Genomic DNA, 12895 nt, shown 5'->3' with positions numbered 1-12895 from the left:
TCAATTACAGTAACTGTGTTTGTCATTGCTTGCACATCTTTGCATGAGTACTTTATTAGGCATGCTGTTTCCTGACAGTTGAGTCCATTGCTTGGCTCATAAAATATATTAAGAGTGTTTCAAAATAACGTTTGGGTTTCAAAAAACCCAAACATATCCCAGTTGGAAGCAAAACACGGAGCAGGAGAAACAAGAAGAGCGCCTTCTCCACAGATCCTGACCCTTTCTTGTTGCAATTCCTTTTATTGAAGCGCTTGGCTTCTCTTAGTTCTCTCTCCTGCAGCCTCTCCCCTCTTTCCTGCATGTTCCCTTCTTTCTGCCTTTACCTCCTTTTCTTCCAATTTTCCTGCTGAGGCTCCTTGCTCTCTTGTTTCAGCTTCCCCCCTCCTGATGACCCTTTCTCCTGTCACCTCCTTGTCCTGCAGCTTTTGGTTCTTCAACATCTCTTTGCCTATCCTTTCACCACTCTGGAGCTGAGACAGCAACTGTACTTTAAAAGCTCATAATTTAAAGCCATGGTGTGACAATCCCTAATTAAAACCCATACTGCTCCTTCACTGTATTTACATTATGGCAATGGTTAATAAGTCTATAACGGTCCATTTTTCCTAATGCTCATTATGCTTAGTGTCTACTGTCTTTGCTCTTACTGTGTGTGTGTGTATGTGTGTACATACACATCAGCGATACTCAGACTGAGGCTTGCCAGTAGCAAGTGGCTCTTTAATGTGACGCCTGCGACTCTTTGCAGCACAGGATATTAAAACACCATGTAATTTAATTATTAACCAATCTAAGTTATTAACCAATCAGAATGCTTTTACTATGTTATTAACCAATTGTAGTTGATATAATAATACTTGGTCAGTCATTTTGCTGTGAAAATTTTATATATAGGAAGTGTGGTCATCATTTATTTAAGGAATGTATAACCCGATACTAAAGAAAGAAAGAAAAAAGATACTGACAGGCTCCAGCATGCCACCGCTGTTGAAATGTCACCTTTCAGCTACAGATATTGATTTACAGTTTGGAGTCCAAGTACACTGTATGCTGTACTTACAAACCAGTAAAATTCTACTCAACATTTCTCAGTGAAGGAGAGGGCTAAGTCATGTTTGGTGTCATTTGTTGGAAGAGACTTTTTTTTTTTTAAACGTAATGGCTCTTCATTAAAAAGAACAGGAGTACTTGTGGCACCTTAGAGACTAACAGATTTATTAGAGCATAAGCTTTCGTGGACTACAGTCCACTTCTTCGGATGCATATAGAGTGGAACATATATTGAGGAGATATATATACACACATACAGAGAGCATGAACAGGTGTCTCTTCATTGACAGCTATGCTTATTGTGAAGAGTGGGAATCTTAGATGCCTATATACAAATGCGAGAAGTATGGGGGATAAGCAGGAAGAACTGGAAGTGCTAATAAATAAATACAACTATGACATTGTTGGCATCACTGAAACTTGGTGGGATAATACACATGATTGGAATGTTGGTGTGGATGGGTACAGCTTGCTCAGGAAGGATAGACAGGGGAAAAAGGGAGGAGGTGTTGCCTTATATATTAAAAATGTACACACTTGGACTGAGGTAGAGATGGACATAGGAGACGGAAGTGTTGAGAGTCTCTGGGTTAGGCTTAAAGAGGCAAAAAACAAGGGAGATGTCATGCTAGGCGTCTACTACAGGCCACCTAACCAGGTGGAAGAGGTGGATGAGGCTTTTTTTCAAGCAACTAACAAAATCATCCAAAGCCCAAGATTTGGTGGTGATGGGGGACTTCAACTATCCGGATATATGTTGGGAAAATAACACAGCGGGGAACAGACTATCCAACAAATTCTTGGACTGCATTGGAGACAACTTTTTATTTCAGAAGGTTGAAAAAGCTACTAGGGGGGAAGCTGTTCTAGACTTGATTTTAACAAATAGGGAGGAACTCGTTGAGAATGTGAAAGTAGAAGGCAGCCTGGGTGAAAGTGATCATGAAATCATAGACTTTGCAATTCTAAGGAAGGGTAGAAGGGAGAACAGCAAAATAGAGACAATGGATTTCAGGAAGGCAGATTTTGGGAAGCTCAGAGAGCTGATAGGTAAGGTCCCATGGGAATCAAGACTGAGGGGAAAAACAACTGAGGAGAGTTGGCAGTTTTTCAAAGGGACACTATTAAGGGCCCAAAAGCAAGCTATTCCGCTGGTTAGGAAAGATAGAAAATGTGGCAAAAGACCACCTTGGCTTAACCACGAGATCTTGCACGATCTAAAAAATAAAAAGGAGTCATATAAAAAATGGAAACTAGGACAGATTACAAAGGATGAATATAGGCAAACAACACAGGAATGCAGGGGCAAGATTAGAAAGGCAAAGGCACAAAATGAGCTCAAACTAGCTACGGGAATAAAAGGAAACAAGAAGACTTTTTATCAATACATTAGAAGCAAGAGGAAGACCAAAGACAGGGTAGGCCCACTGCTTAGTGAAGAGGGAGAAACAGTAACAGGAAACTTGGAAATGGCAGAGATGCTTAATGACTTCTTTGTTTCGGTCTTCACCGAGAAGTCTGAAGGAATGCCTAACATAGTGAATGCTAATGGGAAGGGGGTAGGTTTAGCGGATAAAATAAAAAAAGAACAAGTTAAACATCACTTAGAAAAGTTAGATGCCTGCAAGTCACCCGGGCCTGATGAAATGCATCCTAGAATACTCAAGGAGCTAATAGAGGAGGTATCTGAGCCTCTAGCTATTATCTTTGGAAAGTCATGGGAGACGGGAGAGATTCCAGAAGACTGGAAAAGGGCAAATATAGTGCCCATCTATAAAAAGGGAAATAAAAACAACCCAGGTAACTACAGACCAGTTAGTTTAACTTCTGTGCCAGGGAAGATAATGGAGCAAGTAATTAAGGAAATCGTCTGCCAACACTTGGAAGGTGGTAAGGTGATAGGGAATAGCCAGCATGGATTTGTGAAGAACAAATCATGTCAAACCAATCTGATAGCTTTCTTTGATAGGATAACGAGCCTTGTGGATAAGGGTGAAGCGGTGGATGTGGTATACCTAGACTTTAGTAAGGCATTTGATACGGTCTCGCATGATATTCTTATCGATAAACTAGGCAAATACAAATTAGATGGGGCTACTATAAGGTGGGTGCATAACTGGCTGGATAATCGTACTCAGAGAGTTGTTATTAATGGTTCCCAATCCTGCTGGAAAGGCGTAACGAGTGGGGTACCGCAGGGGTCTGTTTTGGGACCGGCTCTGTTCAATATCTTCATCAACGACTTAGATATTGGCATAGAAAGTACGCTTATTAAGTTTGCGGATGATACCAAACTGGGAGGGATTGCAACTACTTTGGAGGACAGGGTCATAATTCAAAATGATCTGGACAAATTGGAGAAATGGTCTGAGTTAAACAGGATGAAGTTTAACAAAGACAAATGCAAAGTGCTCCACTTAGGAAGGAAAAATCAATTTCACACATACAGAATGGGAAAAGACTGTCTAGGAAGGAGTACGGCAGAAAGGGATCTAGGGGTTATAGTGGACCACAAGCTAAATATGAGTCAACAGTGTGATGCTGTTGCAAAAAAAGCAAACATGATTCTGGGATGCATTAACAGGTGTGTTGTGAGCAAGACACGAGAAGTCATTCTTCCGCTCTACTCTGCTCTGGTTAGGCCTCAGCTGGAGTATTGTGTCCAGTTCTGGGCGCCGCATTTTAAAAAAGATGTGGAGAAACTGGAAAGGGTCCAAAGAAGAGCAACAAGAATGATTAAAGGTCTTGAGAACATGACCTATGAAGGAAGGCTGAAAGAATTGGGTTTGTTTAGTTTGGAAAAGAGAAGACTGAGAGGGGACATGATAGCAGTTTTCAGGTATATAAAAGGGTGTCATAAGGAGGAGGGAGAGAACTTGTTCACCTTAGCCTCTAAGGATAGAACCAGAAACAATGGGTTTAAACTGCAGCAAGGGAGGTCTAGATTGGACATTAGGAAAAAGTTCCTAACTGTCAGGGTGGTTAAACACTGGAACAAATTGCCTAGGGAGGTTGTGGAATCTCCGTCTCTGGAGATATTTAAGAGTAGGTTAGATAAATGTCTATTAGGGATGGTCTAGGCAGTATTTGGTCCTGCCATGCGGGCAGGGGACTGGACTCGATGACCTCTCGAGGTCCCTTCCAGTCCTAGAATCTATGAATCTATGAATCTATGAAAAAAGGCAGAAAGAGAAAGTGGCCCTTCTTGGGACAGCACTCTGAGCAGGGCAGAGTTGCCTGTTAAATTAAACCTGTGGCTATGCTAGCCCGATCATACAGACTGCCCTGAAGCTGCCGCCTTAGAGCTCTCACAACACCGAGCGATGACAATTCTTAGATTTTAAGGCCAGAAGAGATCATTAGATGATCTAGTCTTACCTCCAACTTTAGGAAAGCTAGTTCAAGACAATAGTCTCTGGGTGGCTTGTTGGCAACAGGAATTGAATCCAGGACTGGTCAAGCCAAAACAATGAATCGCTACTACCTGAGCCAAAGGACGCAGAATCAAGGTGAAGGGCTTACACAGCAGGTCAGTGCCAGAGCTGGGAATAGAACCCAATTGTTAATCTCTCAGTTACGTGTTCTAGCCACTCAACCACAGTGTCTCAAATACAACATTTTGCACCTTTTGGTATGTTGTACCTTTCAGACTGAGCTCCCAAAGGGAGAAGGAGAAGCCTCATTGCCTGAGACAGTCAAAGCTGGACTGGGCAAATCATGAGAGAACATGCTATCGGGATGAACCCTAAACTGGTCCCCAGAGGATGGACAAGCCTTCTCCTCTTCCAGCTTCTCTGGGTTCCTCAGAGAGGCAGCAAGAACAATTTACATGGAATCAGCAGGAACTGTCGATCAGAGGACCAAATCCTGGCCCCATTGTAGCCAATGGCAAAACTCCCATTGATTCCAGTGGGACCAGGTTTTGGTGCAAAATTTTTAAGGGCACGTAGAGAGTGATCCCTACAAACTCTTTTTGTGGGTATAGGGCGGAGAGAGGAGAAAAGAAAATTAATGCAATGTAGGGTCCTAGACTCTGAAATGATGTACTACAGGAAGGGCTATTCTGCACAGATATTGAAGGATCCTGCATGTCTCCACAGCAAAGCATCTTTTTCTTTAAAGTTGTTATAGAATAAAGAGAAGGGATTAAGAGTATGCAAAAATCATTGTAGGGAACCAGAGGTGGAATAATATTTTCTTCTTGTTAACTTTGTTGGCATGCATATGGTCAGTCCTGGAGTTGCCTTCTTGTATTTTACTAATGAGGAAATTGTGGAACGCCAGGGGAAGTTTCTAGATGTTAGGAAACACAGGCCCAGAAATGACACCAACCCACATTTAATTTCAACAGCCAGTGGGGAAGCTGGGAGGGGGAAAGCCTGTAGGTGGCAAACTGAGCTTCTGCGTGCCACCCAAGAGTGTAATTTTTTTCTTTATCTACTCATAGTCTTCCCCATTACTTTTATTATTTATTTGCATTACAATAGCACCTAGAGGTCACAGCCAAGATCGTTGTACTATTCATTGTACAAACACATAAGAAGAGACCACCCATACCCCAAAGAGTTGTATAATCTAAATAGACAAACATACAATGGATGGTTATTATCCATGTTTTACCGATGGGGGACTGAGGCACAGAGAGATTAAATGATTTGCCCTTGGTCACACTGGAAGTCTGCGGTGGACTCAGAAATGTAATTAATCTCTTTAGTCCCAGTCTACTGCCTTAACCATATTTCCTCTCAACTTCCACCCTGAAAGACAGACAGCATGCCAAACCAGTTCACTCCACCCTTTTCCCCAACTTGCGGGAGTGACGAGGAGCTGTGGAGCCTATTTATCTTTCCAGGCTTGTGTGTAAAGACCCAAAATAAAATCCCTATGAAAGAAATCCATCATTTTCATTCATCATACTTCCATTGCACCAAGCTAGATGTGGCCCATGGATACAGCTACTGATACCTATCCCATTAGGTGAATACATAACCCACTCTTTGTAAATCAGGTATACGTCATTCCATGCACAAATCAGGCCAAAACAATACTAGGCCTTTCAGTACACCTGGCATCTTTTGATCACATCAGAGTAACTCAGGAAAAAGAAGCAGATTTCACCTTCCAGGATAGGATCAAAATTTGGAGACAGTTGGCCACGGTCTTTTTCCTGTGATCCCAGCTACTATTTTCTGAAATATTGGGCCTGCGGATCTCATTTCCGATCCAAAGCAAAGAGGTTATCCTTGCAGTGTTATATTTAGGAACTTTCAACCTGTCATTTTGATTTGAAGAGGCTTTAACATTTCACTTTCCCTCTCTTCCTTTCTTTTTTTCCTGTCTGTGCTTTGCAGTGGTAAGTGTTCAATTGCATCCGTGGAAGGATGTGCAATCAAACTTGCAACGAGACAGTAGTCTCTGATTGTCATCAGCTGCAGCTCATTATTCTCTCAAGGATTCCTTGTGCCAATCGATGAGAAACAATGTGTAATCACTTGCAATTGATTGCAAATCAGTTTGCATAGACTGGCACGTGGAGTCCTTGACAGAATAATGAGTGATGCCTTTTGCCCATTTCTGGGCTTATGTGGCCTATATACCATCATTTCGACAGCTCTTGCTGATTGAGATGCTAAGCATATTCTGCAGGACATACATAGCTTGTATCAGGACAAGACTGTGTTTACCAATGCATATATTTGGCATACAACTTTATGGCTAGTTATTACATGTTGCCCACATATTGCTCCATGGTTGCCTGGCACGGATATATTTTCCTGGTACATACCAACCAGTGTAATGTTACAGTGACAAAATATGAGAAAAAAACATTTATAATTCTGGCTTACAAAACAGAGTGCAAAAGGAGTCAGTATACCAACACCCTAAATTGTTCTTGTTTTTTCCCAGAGCCTGGACAACAGCAGAGCTAGGAAACATTTGAGTCAGCAGCGCATTCTGGGATAGTAATACGGGAAAGAGCAAGTGGTGCCAACCTACTCATTCCAAAGCCAAGTGTGCTCAATTAAATTTTGATACTTAAAAATACTCTTCTAACTCCTCTTTCTTCCATAGCTGTGTCTTAGTTTAGGGTATGTTTGGGGCTGCAATGAATTCATTTATAATACTGTACTTACACTAGGAGAACCAATACGATCTGACTTTTGGACTGAAAAACAAATCCATGAAAAGATGCTCACGTAATATGTTATTTAACTGAGTTGATAGTGGTTTAGGACCGAACTTTCAACAAGGAGAGTCTTGGCCTGATCTGTTCATGTAGGAAGGAGAATAAAATTTGCTGAGTCCCCTGAATATTTTGAATTCAGCCAGTCATCTCTGTCGATAACTTCCTTTTATGTCTCTAAAAATTATCAGTTGGAAACTGATGCATCATTTGAATCTTACTTCAGAATCTGATTCATACTGGAGAGCTTTAAAATTGCAATAGGCCAAAATCAGACCTTAACGGAACTGCATCCCTTATACAGGTATGAATTTGGCCTTATTAGTATGTGGATTCTCAGAGCCACACCCCTCACAGCTCGTGTCAATTGATGTAGCTCCATTGAAGTCAAGAGTTAAGCTGATTTATACCAACTGAGGTTCTAGCCCCAAATATCAGTGAGGTCAGGAGAAGAATTACTGAATGAAAAATACACAGCTAATAATTAAAGAAACTAGTTGTGTTTGTAAATCTTTCCCTAGGTGGTTCATTAATGATCATCAGAGTGGTAAAGTACAACTTTGTGAAGCTGCAAGGTAGTTGGCGATTGCTTTTCTATGAATATCACAGAACAGGTTTCATTGAAACATGTGAGCTGCCTATAGCAGAACCTTTACAAACATTATTCCAGGGAAAATAAAATGAGCTCATTAATTCATTTCATGTTCCCTTTTTCCTTTGTTGACCAAAGTTGGCATACCAGCTATGGAGACAAGTAGGCAGTTTTCTTTCTCGAGAGCATACATTTCAGTTTATAGGCAGAAACAGAGCGAAACATTTTCTTAGGCTTTCTATTTTGTTTTGGTTATTAAAAGTAGATGACACCTGATGAGGAGCTGCTCCATTGATTTTAATGGACTTTGGATCAGGCCTGTATACCGTTTCCAAAGTTCATCTTGCTGGCTGAATTTAAATGTTCAGCTACAATCAGAGATACTATAGGACAAGGCCAGACTATTCAGAAGAGTTATACCATTTGTCTCTTATCACTTCATCAGCAAGTGACTATGTAAGTAAGATTCATTGCTACAAATGGGATTCCTCATTGCAATGTGGATTCATGGCTCCGAACATCAGCTGGTTTTCATTGCTCGTTGAGGTGCACACACAGAAACCATCTCCCTGGTGAGCCAGAGGCCTTGTCTTTCCATCTGCTTTCCAAAAAGATAACTTTTGGAATACAATTCTGCACTCGAAGCTTGGAATTAACTGTACAGACGTAGATACATGGTGCATACAACTGCATAAAGCACTGTGCTGTTTGAGTTACGGGACTGTAAACCTGCCATAATTGGCAGAAGAGCAGTTATGAGATGAGCTTGTCTGCGCTAGTGAAGAGGAGAATGATTTATATTGTGTGTGTGTCTACTCAAGGCTTGGTCTGGACAGACAACTTTATATTGGCTTTGTTACATGTCTACAACTGGGACATCTCTAGCCAGCCTCTTCATAAAGTGATAATAAATGACCCGAGGTGTTGATGGTGCAATGATATCTTTGCTGTGCCTACAAGTGCTTTTTGCATGAAGAGATGTGGCCTGATATAAATTATGGGATGTCCTAGGGTACGTCTATACTTACCCGCTGGTTCGGCGGCAAGCAGTCGATCTTCTGGGATCGATTTATCGCGTCTTGTCTAGACGCAATAAATTGATCCCGGAAGTGCTCGCCGTCGACGCCGGTAATCCTGCTCCGCGAGAGGAGTAGGCGGAGTCGACGGGGGAGGCTGCCTGCCGCGTGTGGACCTGCGGTAACTACCTTTAAGTTCGAACTAAGATACTTCGACTTCAGCTACGTCATTCAAGTAGCTGAAGTTGTGTATCTTAGTTCGAACTGGGGGTTTAGTGTGGACCAGCCCCTAGATTATTTTATTTACTTACACTGGGATCTTCCTGTAACATTTTGCATGTTTCTCTATTGTGATTCAAAAATATCTGTTGGTTTATGGATACAATGTGTATGCATGTTCGGTTAACCACTTAGTGAAATATAATTACCCAGAGTCATATTAAGTGTTCTCTTTTCTTTTCTGCTGTGCTCTGCTGGAAATATGCAATTATGGGTATATATGCTGGGTGTTTGTCTTTTCTGGTGTAGGCCGTACAATTGGAAATGGTTTGTCAATTAGACGGTTAGCATCATAAAAAGGGAAAAGTATTTTTTTCTTGCTTTGACATTTGTTAAAGGTTTTTAAGCATTAAATAGTAAAACAAGAGCTATAGCCTTGGCAATAGATAAAATAATTCCCAACCACTGTATAGAAATCTTCAAAGCGGTAAGGAGGATTTATGTGTTCAGTTTTATAGTAAACTATATGTAGGACTATCGTACCTTGAAAATTCCTTTCTTGTGTCTAATATTTTGTGCATTGTCTTCTCCAGCATTGTCTTCTCCTTGGCCAAAAACCCACAAGAGCCACCTTTTTCGTGAGATTTCAAATAGATACAAAACAGAAGCAGAACATAGGCCTGGTCCAGTTCTGGAATAGATCCAGACCCAAAACAGGCAGTTTGGATCGAAGGTCTCAGATCCAAACAATCCTCTGAAGTTCAAAGCAATTTGGATTTCAGGGTCTGATGTGGCTTGCTGCTATCCAATGCTAACAAATTAATTAAATAAAGAAAATAGAAGATAATATATCATGAAAAGTATGAGCAACATCAAATTTAGCCCACACCATGGAAATTCAGTAATGATGATTCTCTCTCGTTGTGTCTGCAGCACTCTTAACTTGCTACAGCACACGTAGTTTTCTATCAGACAGTCTCACGTTATTGAGCAACATCATGTACTTGGAAAACACAGATTACGGAAACATGCTTTAAAGGCCCAATCCTGCTAACACCTGCCACTAATTTCACATAGGTGAATACAGTTATTCACGTGTGTGTAACTGTTTGTAGAATCGGTCCATAAATATGAAATATGCTTGTATAGAAATATGGATTATAAATAGTTAGATTATGTATGGAATAAACGTGTCTGGCCAACTCTCCTACAATTCTGTTATATATTTATAGACGATCCCCTTACAGAAAAGTGTTATAGAATTCAATAGGGAAGAACAACATTTCTACAGAGCTCTATAGTAGGGACATCACTTTCTATTGCAGATTGCTTAGAGCAGGGGTCAGCAACATTTGGCACGCGGCTCGCCAGGGTAAGCACCCTAGCGGGCCGGGCCAGTTTATTTACCTGCTGACGCGGCCGGTTTGGCTGATCGCGACCCTCACTGGCCGCGGTTTGCCGTCCCGGGCCAATGGGGGCGGAGGGACGGCAAACCGCGGCTAGTGGGGGCCGCGATCGGCCGAACCTGCCACGTCAGCAGGTAAATAAACTGGCCCAGCCTGCTAGGGTGCTTACCCTGGCGAGCTGCTTGCCAAACGTTGCTGACCCCTAGCTTAGAGCAATTTCAATACAAACCAAATTAATTTCTGATATCATCTCTATTAAATCCTATGAAATTTTCCCCCAAAAGATCAGCCTATAGCTCAGTGGTTTGAGTATTGGGCTGCTAAACCCAGGGTTGTGAGTTTAATCCTTGAGGGGGCCATTTAGGGACCTGGGGTTTAAAAAAAAAATTGTCTGGGAATTGGTCCTGCTTTGAGCAGGGGGTTGGACTAGAAGACCTCTTGAGATCCCTTCCAACCCTGATATTTTATGATTCTATGCTACATGTAGTGTGTTATGAAAATTAGTAAAAGTTAAATTAAGTAGTAATAGGTTGAGGTGTCATAAATCTTTTGTTTCTTTGCATAGCTCTGAAGTGTTTGGGCCTGATTCTCATTCTACTGAAGTCTTGCTCCGGCAATGTAAAGGGGCCTTAATGTAAATGAGAATCGAGCCCCTACTGTGGTGAAATGTGCCAGGGATATTTAATGGCAATGAATGGCTAGAGATTCAATTTTTAATTTCCTTGAAATGATGGCACCTCCAGCACACCCCAAGCACCAGGCTTCACACCCACTTTATGGCCCATTTAGGAATATAGGAATTGCCAACGTGGATCAGACCCAAAGTCCATCTAGTCCAGACCTGACTCCAACAATGGCCAGTGCCTGATATTTCAGTTCAAGAAACCTGACATTAGGCCCATGTGCGATTATTTTTACCACTGCCACAGGGGTGTAAAGGGAATTTAGTGTACATGAGAATCCAGCTCTTTGAGATGCATGTTGAGTACAGCTGAGACAAGAAAATAAACTGCACAAAACTTAAGTTGTGGTTTGGGGCCTAGTTTGTGGTTTGGGGCCTCGCTCCAAAGCCCTGAAGATTTCTGAAAGGTAATTCAACTTCAGCAGCCCTTGGAAATTCTGCTTTTGTAGTGGAACCCAAAAGCAGGGAAAGCCTGCTAGCTTTCAGGTTTCATTCTGAAAGGCTCATTTATCTCTAGCTATGAGTCAAAGTGCTTTTCTTCTTTCAAAGATTTGTATTTTGCGATTAATGAAAAGTTAAGGGGAATGAAGAGCTAAAGATCTACATGGACCAAGTACATACATTTATTTTGTGTGTTTAAATAACTAGGATACTATGAAGTTCAGTCAGATCCAGCAGAATCTTGAGTGAAAATGTTAACTGAATAATAATAAAAGAACGGAGGGTTATGTGTACGCTGGCTATGGATAAAAGCACCTATTTCAGAAACGCAGAATAAAATGAAGCATCTTTTGTGAAACTTTGTTCTAACCGTTTGTTTTGCCAATTAACTCTTTTGAGGAGGCAGTCATTGCATGTTCCATTGCGGCTGAGGCACATTTACCAGAAAAATATAATTAATTTATGGATAAGACAAGAAAGATAATGTTTTGGTGATAAGCATCAGACCTTTATAAAAATATGGGTCTCTACATATTTCAATACTTGCTTTTACCAGATCTTGTATCTGTTTGATTCAGCAGCTAATAGAATTTTTAAAAAGGATTCTGGGGGATATGATGGCTCAGTAGATACGTAATAGAACACAGAGGTCATAGTTCAATTCCAGGTCAGGTTGTTAGCAGCTAAAAGTCATGATGGCTCTTGAATGGCCTACGTGAAATGAAGTGGTGGTCTCAGTCCACTGTGCGTGGAGGACAGATATTTAAGAACATCAAAAGCAACTGCTAAAAAGGCAAACTCAGCAAACAGCTCAGGGATTATTATTACTAGTACCGTAGTAATATTTCCCAGTCATGAACCAGGCACCCACTGTGGTAGGCGCAATACACAGAACAATTGATTGGATGTGGAGAATGGAGATGGAACCAGGTGAGTAGAGACAACCTTGGAGACCTTGCCATAATATCCCTGTGTGACTTTGAGCAAGTCACTTAATCTACCCTATACCTCCATTCACCATCTGTCAAATGGGCATAATATTTCCTTCCCCCAGAGGGGTGTCGTAAAGATAAAAATCCATTGGTGATTGTGAGGTGCTCAGGTCCTATAGTGATGAGGGCCCTACTAGTACCTAGAGAGAGATTTTTCCATAAGCTAATTTTTTATTGTTAAACATTATTTACATCAGAAATAATGAAATTGAGGTTATAACAATAGCTATTTACACCAATGGAAGGGATCCCAGAGAATTCTAAGTTTCTGCAAGAATAATTTGTAGTGTCCTACCCCAAATTATGTTTC

The 12895-nt window shown here is 41.2% G+C and overlaps 1 long non-coding RNA gene across 3 annotated transcripts in view; it reads left to right on the top strand.

Moving 5' to 3' along the window:
• LOC128848900 (uncharacterized) overlaps positions 1–12895 on the top strand; it is a 90972-nt gene that overhangs the window by 43432 nt on the left and 34645 nt on the right. The gene's annotated exons all lie outside the window — the stretch shown is intronic.

Source organism: Malaclemys terrapin, chromosome 14 (assembly GCF_027887155.1).
Source record: "Malaclemys terrapin pileata isolate rMalTer1 chromosome 14, rMalTer1.hap1, whole genome shotgun sequence".
NCBI lineage: Eukaryota > Metazoa > Chordata > Testudines > Emydidae > Malaclemys > Malaclemys terrapin.
The sequence above is the reverse complement of the archived record's forward strand: the minus strand, read 5'-3'. Positions and strand labels throughout refer to the sequence as shown.